This window comes from Osmerus eperlanus, chromosome 22, assembly GCF_963692335.1.
Source record: "Osmerus eperlanus chromosome 22, fOsmEpe2.1, whole genome shotgun sequence".
Taxonomy (NCBI): Eukaryota; Metazoa; Chordata; class Actinopteri; order Osmeriformes; family Osmeridae; genus Osmerus; species Osmerus eperlanus.
This window is the reverse complement of record NC_085039.1, coordinates 7,851,636-7,867,840: the sequence shown is the minus strand read 5'-3', so window position 1 is coordinate 7,867,840 and position 16,205 is coordinate 7,851,636. Positions and strand designations below refer to the sequence as shown.

Sequence of the window (16,205 nt, the reverse complement as noted above, 5' to 3'; positions counted from 1 at the left end):
CCCTTATCCCGCTAAGTAAACACCCGGTTTCCGTTGCAGCTTTAACGTCTGGGGTCAGTGTTGATGACTCGAGCCTGCTGCTAAAAAAGCCATTGGAAGTCACTTCCATAGGCCCCAGAGGAGATGCTTAGAGCTAAGCAGCGAGGCATGGCTAATCGGCTTGGTGGCATTTGGCATCTGTGCCCCGGAGCCTGAAGGGGAGGAACAGGCGAGGGGATTAGGCCCCACCCCCTCAGCTCACCGTCTGGGTTCCATAAGCTCCTCCTACAAAACCCACAATACATTGCGAATGGCCATTACAGATTCTTCCAACAGACCCCGTAACAAGTCGTATCCAAATAAACCAAGGTTTGTCCCAACAGCATATTGGTAGGAACCTAAAACCTAATGCCCTCGTCCAATACACACAACCCAGATCTGGGTCCGGATTCACAAAGCATCTCATAGACCAAGATACCTAATAGGTGTCATCTTATTCATACAGTACATATCAATACGTGGAATAAAAAAATGGATCTTAAAATAAGCATTTCTACACTGAGGCACTCTGAAGGCAAGGATCGTACAAATGTTTATTTATATTAACCAAAGTTGCCAGCTTGGTTAAAAGACAGGAAGATCAGTGGATGAATTTTAGACAGACCTTATCTCAAAACGTGTATGACCATTGAGGCCAGTAGGAGAAACAGTCACCAGAGGTATTAAAATGAGAGGTTAACCTGATTTTACAGCAGTGTTTTTCCTTGCACCTACTTCCTCATGGACAGCTTTGGACTCATAACATCACACCTAGCTGCAATGATTGATTACACAAAAGTCAATATAAGAGGATATACCTAACTAGAGTTGCTTAAAAAGTTTTTAGTCCAAAGTCTTCACTCGAATGACTTGAATTAGAGTAGACATGTGTTAAAAGGCATCTGTCAACTCATAATAATGATGGCAAGAAACGTTAGTGTGTTTGCAATGTTTACATATAAACGTTCTAGTTTCAAAATATATTTTCGACGCTGATACAAGTCGAAGGAGACTGCTGATTATCCAATCAAAACTGCCCTGTAATTAAAGGATACATGTGAAATCTGTGTACAGCTAGTTCTGACTAGCAGACCTACATGACGACAACAACAACAGGTGCAAGGGAGACGGTACTGGGTTCACCAACTGTACTTAAAGACAGGGGTTTATAGTCAGCTGATACAGTGAGCCATGGATTCTATGAACCATGAGGGGAGGAAAACCTTGTTCCTGAAGTACCATCTGTACTAGATTATGTATAACTTTATTAGTGCAATTCATGTACTAATAAAGTATAAACATTTATCGGTTTCGAATATGGGATTCAGTTAAGAAAATGTATGCATAATCCATATAAATTATATGAAAGACACCATATGGAATGTGCTACGTATTTGGAAGGATATAGGAGTGAAGCATTTGGGAGGAGATCTGGATGAAGCATTTCGAAGCAAAAAACTATTCTCGGCACAAACCAACAGCAACACCCAGCGACGCGCTGTGGAGAATCAAGTATGCCGCTTATCGAAGAATAAAGCGCGCTTTGGACTCCTCCTGCGGCACTCCCAGCATCCTCTGAGTTTGGCACACAGCTGTGGGAGGCGTTTCACGTCAACACGGCGCAGGACTCACGGAAGTACTTGAACGTCTCGTCGATCTGCTCGTACGTGAGTCCCAGGGTGACCTCCGGGGGCAGCAGAGGCGTGTGGAGCCAGTCGTCGTGGTCGTATCCGAACAGACAGTCGGCCCGGAGCGTGTAGTTGGGCACGCCCTCCGACAGGAGACTCACTATCTCCACCTCAGACAGGTCTGAGCAAAGGTCTGGGGGGAAAGAAGAGTTTGTGAGCGTGTGGGTGCGTGTGTGAGCATTTATGTGTTTGAGTGTGTTCAATTGTGCATGGGTGTGGTAGGGGGGAAACATAGATGAGTCAGACTTCACTCATGCCTGGTCTGACAACTTAACCCATGCCTGGTCTGACATCTATAGGTCTCTGCTGCCCTCTACAAGTGACACATGGAAATACAGGGATATGTAGCAGAGTCGAAGCACTCAAATTAACCATCTACACTATTACAGAGTCAGACTTGTCAACATTTTGTTAATCAGTTTACTATGACCTACCAGTGAGGGTGGATGCATCATGACACCCCTTATCTTCTCTATCCTGGGGGTCCCCCTTGGAAGCCGCGTAGAGAGGCAGGGGGTCCCAAACCAGCCCGCCTGACGCCTCCTCCCCTTGCCCCCCATGGAGGGAGAAGGGGGACCGGGGGTCCAGCGGAGGCCAGGGGAAGGGGTGGTGAGGAGGAGGAGAGAGGGAGGGAGGCGGAGGAGGGTGGGACAGCTTGACTGGGGATGGGGGGTTCAGGGTGAAGGTGGGCCAGGTGAGTGGGTGTCCCGCCGTGGGACCGGGGCCCCCTGGAGGCTCAGGGTGACAGTGCAGGAGAGGGTCTCATCTGGTACTGAGGCTGGCCTGGAGAGGAGGGGAGGAGGGGGGGAGGGGTATTAAGATTAATGGAATTTCCAAATATTATAAAAGCACATTTCAATAGATACATCGAATTCCATTGCGATTACATTACACTTGGATTCATACATTTCTCGGACATTTAAATCATTTGTTGGACAAATACAACTAACAACCTTGCAACAAACGTTCCCTTCTGCAATTGACTTTCACTAAGTATTATTAGATTTTTGCCTGTACTATTTACTAATTCTTTTTTATTCCATTGAAAAACAAAAAATGTCAATGCGATCGTTACCTGGCTACAGAGTATATAAGTCACTCCATGGACACTCAACAATATAGAGTGCTGGTAAAAGTTTATTGAACGATAACATTTTTTGAATGCCTTGCACCTTAGCCTACCCATACCTCTATGTTTAATGATAGTCCTTGAACTACACATGTATCTCCTACTAGCTTGGCTAACACCTAGCTGTTGTTTTGAGGGTCACACAGCTCAAGTTACCACACCCCATGGGCTTGCAGATCAGGTTACTGAAACATAACACACTGCTTATGAATTGGAAACAAAAAAAGTGACAAAACCGTGCAGCAGGAGGCAGCGTGCGCAGCACATCTGAACAGGGAAGAGAGATGCGATGCTAATGCTAACACCTAATGCTAATTCCAACTCATTCATAGGAGGGAACAAACACACAAAAGGCCCATATCATATTCAGGAACATGGGGCCCGGGATATGCTGGGGGTGGTATTGATCTGTAACCAATCTGACCCCTGACGTCATGCTAAAGGAGAAACGGTTAGGGAAAAGAGGGCATGAATTATGCTGTGTAGTGCTTGAGTATAATAGAGAGTGTACTTCCTCAAGACATAAATGTATTAGGTGACAGTAAATAATGTTCATGTTCACTGTGTCACGGCTTAGGCATATTTTTGCTGCAATCGTCAGACAGTCAGTAAGGACAGATGATACTGCTGCTGCCACAGCACTATAGTCAATGAGAAGAGTAACACTCCACACACACACACGCACACGAGCACACGCACACGCACACACACTCAGGGGACATATGACATAGAATGACAACGACCCCCATTCAACCCCCCCGCCTCTCTCTCTCTCTCTCTCTCTCTCTCTCTCTCTCTCTCTCTCTCTCTCTCTCTCTCTCTCTCTCTCTCTCTCTCTCTCTCTCTCTCTCTCTCTCTCTCTCTCTCTCTCTCTCTCTCTCTCTCTCTCTCTCTCTCTCTCTCTCTCTCTCTCTCTCTCTCTCTCTCTCTCTCTCTCTCCACCCCTCTTCTCCTCGTATTATTCCATCCCACCTTCAGGAACGACCCCTTAAATCAACTCTGGCTAAGTGTATTACTCTGGCCTGCCTCTCCATCCATCCATCCATTCATCCATCCATCCTCTCTACTTAGAGCCATCCGAGGGTACAGGTCACATGCATCGTCTCTGGCTCTTTTTCACCTTCACTCAAGCCATGATATATAAAAGGGTTAAACGTAGGGGTGAGGGAAAACATCCATTCACATTGGAATCGCGATTCAGTCTTCTAGCGATTCACATCGATTCACAAATGTCAACAAATCGTGGAAAAATTGTAAATTGATTTTAAATCGAATCTTGACCCCAAGAATCGAATCATGAGGTACCAAAAGATTCCCACCCCTAGTTAAATGTATGCTTAAGTCGCTCTTTTATGAAAGGAATCCATATTATAAAGATCCTTTGAGGAAGGTAGACATCCTAGGTGAAGCAGTCTCTGCATCTACTATGTGTTCTGTACTATCTCTGTTGTTTTGAATAAAGGGCCCTGCTAAACGACTACATGTCGTCGTCGTCGTCATCTGCCACTTATCCGGGGGTCGGGTCGCGGGGGCAGCAACCTAAGCAGGGAGGCCCAGACTTCCCTCTCCCCGGCCACTTCCACCAGCTCTTCCTGGGGGACCCCAAGGCGTTCCCAGGCCGGCCGAGAGACATAGTCCCTCCAGCGTGTCCTGGGTCTTCCCCGGGGCCTCTTCCCAGTGGGACGTGCCCAGAACACCTCACCAGGGAGGCGTCCAGGAGGCATCCTTATCAGATGCCCGAGCCACCTCAACTGGCTCCTCTCGGCGCGGAGGAGCAGCGGTTCTACTCTGAGCCCCTCCCGGATGACCGAGCTTCTCACCCTATCTCTAAGGGAGAGCCCGGACACCCTGCGGAGAAAGCTCATTTCGGCCGCTTGTATTCGTGATCTCCTTCATTCGGTCACTACCCACAGTTCGTGACCATAGGCGAGGGTAGGAACGTAGATCGACTGGTAAATAAAGAGCTTCACCTTTCGACTCAGCTCTTTCTTCACCACGACGGAGCGATGCAGAGCCCGCATCACATGACTACATGTCAAAAATGTCCAATATATACTGTGAGAAAATCTGGGTTATAAATGGAATAGAAATAGCCACCCACGCAAAAGCGAAACACATTTAAGAAGCGTACACACGTCTGTACAAAAGACACACAAACACACACACAACACACACACACACAACTGGAGAAAATGCACACACGTCCACACGCCTCTCCCTTCAGCGTTAGCTACACGTCTACGTTATACTCCTAACTTATAACTTAAGAGCTTCACGGAGTGTATAACTTTGGAAGTGACAGGAGCCTCTGTAACAGTGCGTGTCTCTTAACCACGCAGTCAAGTAAATCCTTGCCACCCATTTAGAAGGTGGCACCAACGGGAATGGATACCAGACATATACCAACCAAAAAAGCACTGTTAAGATGTCCGATACCTAGCTCTCCGCACCTCTCCGATGTGCAGCATTCATGTGAGCTGTCAAAAAGACTTGCAACTACTGTATTTGATCAATGTCCTGTATGGCGACACACATAGTAGGAAATAACACTACATAAAAGTCCTGAGGCTTTCAGCAACCAACAGGCCCTAAAGGTTATTTCTACTGTATACATCTCTACAGTGCAAATTACACTATGCTAAATTGGTGGGGAATAGGGTCATTTTTATGCACTCATTTTGTCAACATCTTACTTCCAGGATAACAGGATGAAATGTTACCTTGTCACAGTGCAACAGGCTAAACAACAGAATCAAAGTTGATCAACCATCCGCAATGAAATCGTCTGTGAGCCGAGAAAAAGCTGTGCCACAAACGACAGTCAAAACATGTATTCAAAACAGCACACTCAACTTGAGCAGTCACCTGTGAGAGATAAAAGTTGTAACTCTGTAACTCAGACAGCGTTGCTCTGACCTGACCTTCCAGACAACTCCAGAAACGTCAAGGGCAGGTTGGAGAGCCTTTAGTGCTCTGTGCAAACAATGGCCCTGGCTGAGGGGTGTGTACATGTGGAGAGTCACACAGGAAAGACCGAGAGAGAGAGAGAGAGAGAGAGAGAGAGAGAGAGAGAGAGAGAGAGAGAGAGAGAGAGAGAGAGAGAGAGAGAGAGAGAGAGAGAGAGAGAGAGAGAGAGAGAGAGAGAGCGGAAAAGGGTGCTGGAGAGACTGAAAGAGGAGGGGTGAAGAGGGAGAGGGCAGACAGAGGGGCCAGAGGAGGGAGGAGAGTGTCTCCTTGAGCGGAGAAAAAGAAAAGAAGACACAAATTGGTCACAGTTAATCAAGTCACAACAAGATTGCACAACCAATCAGACTTTGCATAGAGGCCGAGAGGGAGGGGGTCAGTCCTATGGAAATCTCCTCTCCAATAGGTTGAGAGAGAGGGGGGGGGGTGTTAGGACTCTGAACCCATCGTCGCTCCCGGCAACCGGAGGATTGTGACCAGTTTGTTCACGGGATGTTCACAGGAGACAAGTAATGACTGTGAGATGAAACATTTATGGTAGTTTTATTACATACAATCATTTGTCCTTGGTCCAAATGACCGTTGGGAGAAATAAATCAATATATTCTCCTTTGGCAACCATAACGGTAATTATTTGGAAGCTGAAAGTACTGCAGCTCATGGAGTGGAGGTTATTTTGCAATCCCTGCATCAAACAAGTTAAAACCATCAAATCAACATTCACAACAGAATAAGGGACAAATCTAAGATGTTTACTAAAGGGAACCTTGGTAAAACTAACTGTAGAGTCCAGCTTTTGGGCATCATGAATGACATAGATAAACAAGGCCTAAATTAAAGAGACGGGAAAACCAGACTTGATCCAACTCTGTTTTTACCTTCACATCTTGAGTGCAAAATAAAACAAATTAGCGGGAAAATCATTTAGGGAGAACAGGGAACACCAGGTAAAAACAACCTATTGAGTTCCAGTTCCACACAAGCTAGCTTATACTACAAACAATGAAGAGGTGCTGAAAAAACCTTCCACAAGGGCTTCCGTCCAAAAACCTTGAAGGAAGGGGTGTAACCGACCTAATTACTTACTTCAAGTGTGTCACACAATGACTACTGTTGAGCTCAAGGCCACTGGGAGATAGTCAAGAGGGCATATCGACTGGACTGAAATGGTAGCAGCTCGTGAATAAAAGTTATGGAAATTAAAAACGAATAACTGTCTTGAGGCTACAGATATACAACAACAAAAGATGCTATACATGTATACAACAATAGAGTACACATAGCACCCTTTTTCGTTTGAGAGGTTCTTCACAGAACCTTTTGGACTTAAGTATCAAAATCATTATCAACTGATAGCTCATTTGGGTTTAAGCTAATTAAGTAGAAGGCCCCTTCTGCAAGACCATCAGGATGAAGTGTCTGCTTAAAGGAGTAGACCGTGGAATCTTAACATTCCTCAAAATCCCTAAATCCTTCAAAAGAAGATCGACCAGACCATTCTTCCTCTAGTTCAAATGTTTTCATTTTCATGGCATGTCCTGTACTACCGAAAACTCAACCTCTCAAAAACCCTGATAAACAATCCACTAGAATCTATTAAGTTATACTGTCTCCCCTGGCAACACTCCTGCTTCCTATTGTCTGCAAGGACCAAGAATCCCTTTATCGCTTCAACAGAACAAGCATCCATTACCAATTAGAACCAGAGTAGAACCAACAAAGCAGATAACCATAATATCCTAAAACCTACACAGATCGATTCTATAGAAGTCTGGCACATTTCAAACTAGGCTAGTTTTACCAAGGTTCTTTTTAGTGAAGATCTTAGATTTAGCCCATATCCTGTTGTGAATGTGGATTTGAAGGTTCTAACTTTGATTATTACACCCGCACCAAACAAGTTATATCATCTGTATTGGTCTACGTGTGAAAACCGGTCAAAGACGCTATTCTGTGGAAGTTTTATTTGGGTCTGAGCCTTGTCTGCTACAGCTGGAAGGATGACCTCAGTGTGTGTCTCGTGGTCTAGGAGAGATAAGCTTGGGTGTATCAGTTAAGTATCTGGCCACATGGTTGACTCCACAAATAATGTGTGGTGTCTACGCGGCTTACTGCACGCTCACCATGTCTCTTGGCAGCACCTGTGTTTCGTTTGATGCAGGTCAGAGGGGCAAACGGAAGGTTCAGAGACAGAGACACAAGTACAAGGTTTTTACATGCACCATGACTCAAACACACACATCCTGATGATAAAAGATGTTTGTGTAGTGTTTGAGTCACAAGACCAATTTAGTCCTCAATCAAATTGTAATTTGCAGTAAGTGCAGTGTTTCCGTGTTCAATAAAAGAAAATCTAACTGATAGAACATTCCCAGAATTATACTTTCTTATCATCGAGTAACATTTTTGATAAATAAACCAAATCCCTACCACTTTCATTCACCTAAAAGCTTATACCACAAGCTAACGTTTAGCACAGTCAGCAGTTGCCATGACCTCACAAAGACCTAAAGGCAATTGCTAACCAAATCATCAGCAACTGGCAACGGCAGAAAGACAGTCACAATCTACTTTCTCTATGACATCATCCAGCGTGCTTGTCCAACCCTTGTTCCAAGCAGGAGGTAAAAGGTAAGGTCAGGAAGTTGTCACTCTATGCCCGTATCCATAGACTTGGCCTACAGTGGACCCTGGCTGGTTAACCATTAACCCAGTCACTCGTTCTTCCCATAAATTATCACTACCAACCGCTGAACTGTTGTAAAGTGGAATCTAACGAGGCTCAACATCGGACAGCCATGTGACACCAAGTTCATGTATATCGTATTAATAGCTCAATGGGCATTTCATGTGACATTTTAGGGGAAGGAATTCCACATTATGTCGACAACGTTCTGACACATTATTCTGAAAATTCCCATCAGGATATACCGTACATGAAACAGTATAACTTTATACTTTAAAAAGTTTAACCAGCAAGAATAGAACGTTTGCCGTTTGATTATCCCAGCCTAGTCGTGGTTCTCAACGAAACAGCATGGTGTTTTTATACTTTGTAAGATTTGGTGTCGTTTACATACGCAAACACCACCACTGATGGGAATACAGGCAACAAACAATAAAGACCTCAGGCTCGACAAGATCTAACCTGATAACTGACATGATATCATGAGCAAAAGCGCAGGAGCTTGCAATACTCTTGTTTGTGTTCCTCTTTTTGATCAGGCACGAACCAATGGGACAAGGCCGGCATGACAAAAGACAGGATATGAGCAAAGGGATAAAGGTTCACCACAGCAAATAAGCATGTACTGGGGTGAGAGAATAAAGAGATAATGTGTGTGATAGGGAGAGAGAAATAGATAAAGAGAAACAGAACGATAGTGAGAGAAGTATACAGAATACAGGTTATATAATACAAGAATACAGGTTCCAAAAATGCAGTTGTCAGGTGACAAGTTTTAGAGACCCTATTGCAAGACAATGAATACATGAGTTTGACAAAAAGAGAGCGAGAGAGCGAGAGAGAAGTAGAGAGACAATAATGCAGTGTCAAGAGGACATGTGTTCGTAGAGACAAGCGGGATATTTTTACAGCCCACCACTGCAACCGAGGCAACTGGAGCAGCTATATCCGGACCCAAACCTGGTGTGAATAGAAAGTGTCCTTAAAATACTAAAACCGTAAATACCACACACTATCACAATCACTGTGTTTCTGCCACCCAGCCTCTCTCTCTGACCTTCTCTCCCTGGCATTCGGTCTTTTTCTCACCTCTTCCTTTCTCTCTCGCTTTCTCTCTCTCTCTCTCACCCCTCTTGTAAATGATGGTGGGCATGTGCTAAGCTAGGCTACAGCTTAACATCCATAAAGGGCTGTACTTCCAAACCAGGCTGAGTGACGCTACAAAAGATCAAAGCTGGTGAGAGAGGAGTGCATAGGGAACCACACACTGTACCGTACACCGTACTGTAATGGCCGTGTCATTCAAGGGCTAATTCTTAGCAATGGATGTCCGTAACTAGGCATTAGGATGCAGTTAGAGTTAGTAAGCTTTGACAGAATGTCATTTCATAACTATTACAGATGCAGTGAATAGCCATTTGAGTGTGAAGAGGGAACTTTAAAGGTTTGGGTACAATTGAATGTGTATGAACATTTTCCTTTCCAAGAGTTACCCCCCTTTCACTATTACTGAGTAAAACTCTCATCTGTTGGACGTGATTTGATGGTGCAAGAAAGCTCAAAATGAAAATAATTAACATGAAGTAGAAATGCACACACACTTTCAAACACGCAAGCACACAGTACTTCATGTTGTCGCTACTGTCCTTTTCTTAAATATCACTGAACTGTTGCATCAGATTGTAGAAGTTAAATTGGAAGTTATTTCAGTTTTTCCCTTGACACAATTGGAGGTCTTTACTGTATAGATTCATACATCACCTATACTAATCTGGACTCTGGAATTATCCTCCTTTAGCTCCTCAACTAGTCAGTCAGTCAGCCAAACACATGGCTAAAAAGCTAGACAGCTACAAAGCTAGGCAGCCAGTCAGCCAACCAGTAGCCATGTCAGAGGGAATGCCCTTAGGGCCTGGAGGTCATCTCTACGAAACAGCCTGGCAAGCTAAGAGACATCTGAGAACACCAAGCCCACCAGACGATCAAAACCTCCCTTGTGTATGACACCTGTTACATGCCATTCTCATGTTGGCATGGCCGGAAAAATGACAGACCTACTCCGAAATCTCCTGTTGAGGTCTTTTTTTCCTTTCCTGGCCAGGCTCTAGAACGAGCATTGTACACAGAACACAAGTGCACATCAGAACACACAGACGTGCCATAGAATAGATGGCCATTCAAGCGCATGTTTGCCATGTTTTCATTAGGCTAAGAGCCTTCCACTGTCACACAAAACACACGCAATCCTCCAGTCACTTTGTGTGTCCGCCCACATATTTACATGACCAAGTAGCAGGGAGTGGAGGCGACCAAACACTAGGGCCACTGTACTGGCTTTATGAGCTGATGAACGCTAACAAGCGCAGGAGCTAGACTTGAACTAAGCTGACATTGCATATACAGTCACCATGCTAACTGTGCTAACAACATTACAATGCGATTCATGGAAATGACGCCTTTTAACCACTTACTGTTAATTGTTGCGTTGTAGTATCCTTGCATTGAGGGGCGTTATTGTCAGACAGTCTCTCCTTCAGTGTGTGTGTGTGTGTGTGTGTGTGTGCGTGTGTGCGTGTGTCTATCAGATCCAATGCCCTCCGCTGTTGCTCCTCCTGTCAGCTAGTGTAGTCCTTGTCCCCATGGAGTGTCCACTGCTGAAAGCGAGAGGAAGTGAGGGAGTGAGGACGAGAGCGTGGGGGGTGTGGTTGAAGAGGAAAGAGAGGATGGGGGAGGGACATGTGATAGGGTTCATGTGGAAGAGAGAAAGAGGGTGTGTTTACGGTGTGTGTTTTAGAGAAACGAGGGAGGAAGAGAGAGAGGAAGGAGTCTGTGAGTCAGCACTTGTGCGCCCGGTCATACTGCAGCTGCAGGCAAGGATTTCTCTCTGTCTCTCTCTCTTTCTCTCTCATTCATGGGACATTTGCATTAATCAAATAAAGCACCTCACTCGCTGTATTAGCCACAAGCAAAATCAAAATCGCAAGCAATTCAGTAGTCATTCAGCAGTTATCACAGTATAGGGCAGTGTGCTTTTCGACACAAGTCAGTTTCCTAATTTGATTCGATTATTGATTAGAAGATAATGACTGTCTCTGCCCAAGCTAATACTAGTTCATCTTTATGTTAACATCCAATTCAAAAGACTGGAGTAATTGCTTCAACAGTTTATGCAGTTGTGTGATTCCAGACCACGTTTGCACATTTGGTTTTTCAAAGTCATTTTGTTGGATGCGACAACATAATCGTACAGTAATTTAATACAGAATACTTCATAGCAAGTATGTATCATTGGCGTGACCTAGACTGTAATAAAATGCTGTGGCCAGCAAGCTTGTGACCAGTAGAGTCACAAGCACTTCTGTTTATAACCTAGTATTCTCATTAATACGGATTTTAAGAGATTTCCTATAACAATTGTCCACTGTAGAATTTAATTAGGCCAAAGAGAAGAAATGAGCACATACAGAGAGCATTCGTTAACATGAAACAATGGTCAACATTGTTTCATGTGTAGGCAAGTGGACTGAACCGGATATGAAATGTATACATTGTTACATCATCGTCAAGGCGTATAATGAAGATGTGTATAACATATGCACAGATAAGTACTTTTAACTTAAAAATCACAAGCTGTAAACGTGCTACTCGTGCAAAAACTAATAAAGGAATGACAGTGATGAAGTAATTGTGAGTCATGGAGAGAGAAGCTCCATAAAAGGACATTTCTGCATGAGCCCTCAAAATGAAGGGAAGACTGCCATCTCCTGTCTCAGAGATACATGTCCAACTAGGATGATCCTTGAGATATTTAATTTCAAACCCTAACCTTAATTTGGGGGAAATTATGGAAAAATGGCATGCATCAACCTGCAACAACCCCAATTCAAATGGTTGAGTTAAAAGGTCAATCTTGTGGGGGGAAATATAATTGATAAGAAACACATCCTCCATGTTAGCAAGACTATTATAATGGTTTATTATGAGTAAACCAACAGAAACACCACTAGCCATTATCTGTTGTTGGAGTATAGAAAACATAATTAAGCTTTTAGTAAAACTTATGATAAATACTAGAATGCCAGTAAGGTATGAGCACATTTTACCTTTAAGATGACTGTAAACTACTCTAGCCATGTGGCAATAATAAACTAGGGTCACATAAATGAGAATGTAAACAACTTAACAGTATTACCAGTAGGCCTGCATTCTCAAACACAAACGTTCTGTCTGTGTCAAACACTGTTGTAGGCTACTGTAATATTTACATCTATGCAGACCTGTGTTCATAGTCCCTGTGGTTATTTAATTAATCAGGACAATTCCAGCAAGCCTGAAGTTGTTGTTTTTTGATTAATTATTAAGTAGGCTAATCTGACATGTTTTGTCTATCCATGCATAAAGCCCAGTTCCTTGCCTAATGCAGTTGTTTCATGTGACATCCTGTGAAATACAGAATACACAAGACCATGAAATGAACTGTCAATTAGGATAGCACAAATCTCGAAGTGTTTTCGTTATGATCCCCTACCAAAAAATACATAAATAAAGATCCCCTTCCCATCTGTCAAACCTAAAAAGTTACACCTTTCTGAATACTGATTTGTAAGCATAATGTACAACAAATTAAACACACCAACTTTTAACTTTTGGAAACCGGAAAACAACTCATTGTTTTAATTTGCTAAAGTTCAAATGACTAAATGTAAGTAGAGGACACGCTATGAATTTCCACAACAAATGGACAGGGAGCCTATCGTCCCACCCTGTAGCCAATGGAAGCTTGCCCCGGCTAACAAATATTTAGAAAAACATGGAAACTTTAGCGATGACAAAAATGACACCATAGCTACATTACTATAAGAGGTGAGTGACAATTGAAACTTACAATGTGACTTTTACGTGGATTCTTCAAGGTCGTTGTAGAACTTCTCCGGCAAACTTCGAACTGTCAACCCATTAACCAAGTGGTTCGGTCTGGCTCTTCCATTTGGTCATCTTGGAGGCAAAGCATTGTGGAACCTGTAGTTCCTGATGCAACAAAGCTAGAACCTCTGGCCTGCATGTGAACTACAGAACTACTGTAGTTAAGTTTTACTAAATAAAATAACAATGTCGATATGCAGTATTGAAACTGTATGCGAAATTATTTTAATTGCTTAGTGTATGATCTTAATGCATGTAATAAATGTGAATTTCTAAACAGTAGATAGTTTCAAATAAAGTAAATATTTTGGTGTGTTAAGATAGGCCTATGCAAATGGATCAGTTGAATCTTTGAATATTACAAGAGTTCTCAAAGAGGAGACCGTTTTTTGGAAGCGTCATCTTGTGATACATCCAGTACATTATAATTAAAAAACTGTTTTTTCGCATGAGATCCTAATGTTACCATTTGAAACCAATGTCTGAATATCAAACTGTAACTTTCCTCACAGTTATGTTCAGACCAGATGCAGTTTATACCAGCATGGGCACATGACACAAAGTATTTTAGTCAGAGAATTCAGATCCCACTACCCATGTAGATATTTTCGGTTGTCCTATCTGACATAAGTCTTCTGTGGTGTGGGTGAAAGGAGACCAGGTCACAGCTGTAACAGTACAACTTATGACCAAGCAACTAAGCATGCTTTATGCTTTCCATGTACTGTAGTATCTAACCTTTCCTCAAGATAACCATTTTAAACATCAGAACAACCTTTTTTGGGGGGAAAAAAAGGTTTGACGTGTAACTACAAGTTTCAAATAGAACCATTGTCAGGCCTATAAAATGCTGCTAAGAACCTAAAAGGGTTCTTTTGGATCTCAAAAGGAGTTTGGATAAACTGTCCAGGCCTAAAAAGGGTTCTATATAGAATATAAAAAACATGCCAAGTCCCCTTTTCAGAAGTTGGCCTCTTTTTTCCCCAATTGTGGGAACCCTAATGAGCTGGAGGTCTCACCCATAGTACACCAAGCCATTTAAAAAATCTGCTAAAGTTCAGTTTGGAGCTCCCTCCCGCTCTATATCTAGATCGTCACACACGACTTAAGACGCCTACATTGGGCTGAAGCAGATGCAGGGCTATTTTAATTTCCAGAGCCAAGAACCAAGCCCGCCTGGGAATGTGTCCTCCTGACCCTGCACCCAACACACACGTGCCAATGCTGTCACACACACACGCACGTCAACCTCACATATACAGTACCAGTCAAAAGTTTGGTGTCCAAACTTTTGACTGGTACTGTACATTTTTGTGCTTGTTTTTGCTGTTCGGGTATTTCATGAAGACTTTTCACATATTCCTATCGCGTGTTTAATTGTACTTACGATTATAAATCATCAAATTCTCATGTTTGTCATGTCAGTACATCTCAACATAGTTATAATGATAAAAAAAAATTGCATCAAACAGGACTATGCAGAAACAGCATCACATTATTTTACCTGGTGTGTCACTGTTGCCCTCTAGTGGAACAAGTGAGAAATTGTATTTGTAACACTGGAAAAAGCTGAATAAACAGTAACAGTAACTGTTTTTATGTTAACCTTTGTGCTGCCTTCGGGTCACATGACCCAAAGGTTCACAACGAACCATCGTTGTGTTGCAACAATTTTACCCAATACAAAATCAAATAAAAAGCATTTTCTTTTAACCTTCGCGATGTGGGGGTCTGAGACAGCCCGACGGTTAAAAGAAAATTCTTCACTTTGTTTTTGTATGCGGTAAAGTTGTCGCAATACAATGGTGGGTCACAATGACTGATGGGTCAGAATGACCAGAAGATAACACAAGGGTTAAGCTAATTCTGTTTGGCGCTGGCAGATGAACCATAACTATAGACATAACAACTGACAACGCAATCCATGTTACAAACTCAATTATAGATCTGCACATTCAAAATTAACACGGGCCAATGTCATTGTTGCATTTACACTTTTCAGAAAACAAGGCAGCCTTGCATTAGAATCCCTGAACCTTAACTGTCCATATGCTTTAAAGGAGCCCCAACATTGACAATGGGGCAATTCTCTCCGATGTGGTGTGATGTTTTTCAACAATTCCAGTGCTATCCATTGCACTGCCATTGAACACACAACCACACTGTCTCCAATCAGGAGGCTGCCATAAATAATTTACAGCAGTGTCTCCATCAATCCCAACATGCTCCTGGCCCGGTTCAGGCCACTTCCTCCCACAAGGACAATGGGCCCCATTTCCTGTGGGGCACGAGGGACAGACAGTGGAGTATTGTGAGGCCAGGACATCATATCAGCGTGTCTCGACCTTGTGGGGAAAGACCGGGTCAGTCGCACAGGGTGTGAGATTCATGGTTCATTAACGATGAGGTCGCAGGGGTGTGCTGAAGACGGCCAGAGAGACGAGAATGCAGGGGTTCTGTGTGACCCCAATGTGGATGATTCAGAGGGCTATTAAAAGCCAATGAATACATCCATGATGTATCCACTATATTAGATTGTGTGTGTGTATGTGTGTGAAAGAGTGTGAGAGAGAGAGAGACAGAGAGAGAGAGAGAGAGAGAGAGAGAGAGAGAGAGAGAGAGAGAGAGAGAGAGAGAGAGAGAGAGAGAGAGAGAGAGAGAGAGAGAGAGAGAGAGAGAGAGAGAGAGTGAGAGAGAGAGAGCGTGTCAAGCGTCAGAGTGCTAGAGAGAGAGAAGTGAGGCAGGGGTTGTTGTATTGAAGGGGTTAGAGCGGAAAAACATGCACATGCTTGTCTAA

At 43.4% G+C, this 16,205-nt stretch overlaps 1 long non-coding RNA gene across 1 annotated transcript; it reads right to left on the bottom strand.

Moving 5' to 3' along the window:
* Positions 1 to 2,323: 2,323 nt before the first annotated feature.
* On the bottom strand, positions 2,324 to 13,469 carry LOC134008580 (uncharacterized). Its single transcript, XR_009928153.1, has 3 exons — positions 13,371 to 13,469; positions 10,957 to 11,139; positions 2,324 to 2,489 (listed from the first exon to the last, which is right to left on the bottom strand). It is a non-coding gene; the product is annotated as an uncharacterized LOC134008580 (long non-coding RNA).
* Between the last annotated feature and the right edge of the window lie 2,736 nt (positions 13,470 to 16,205).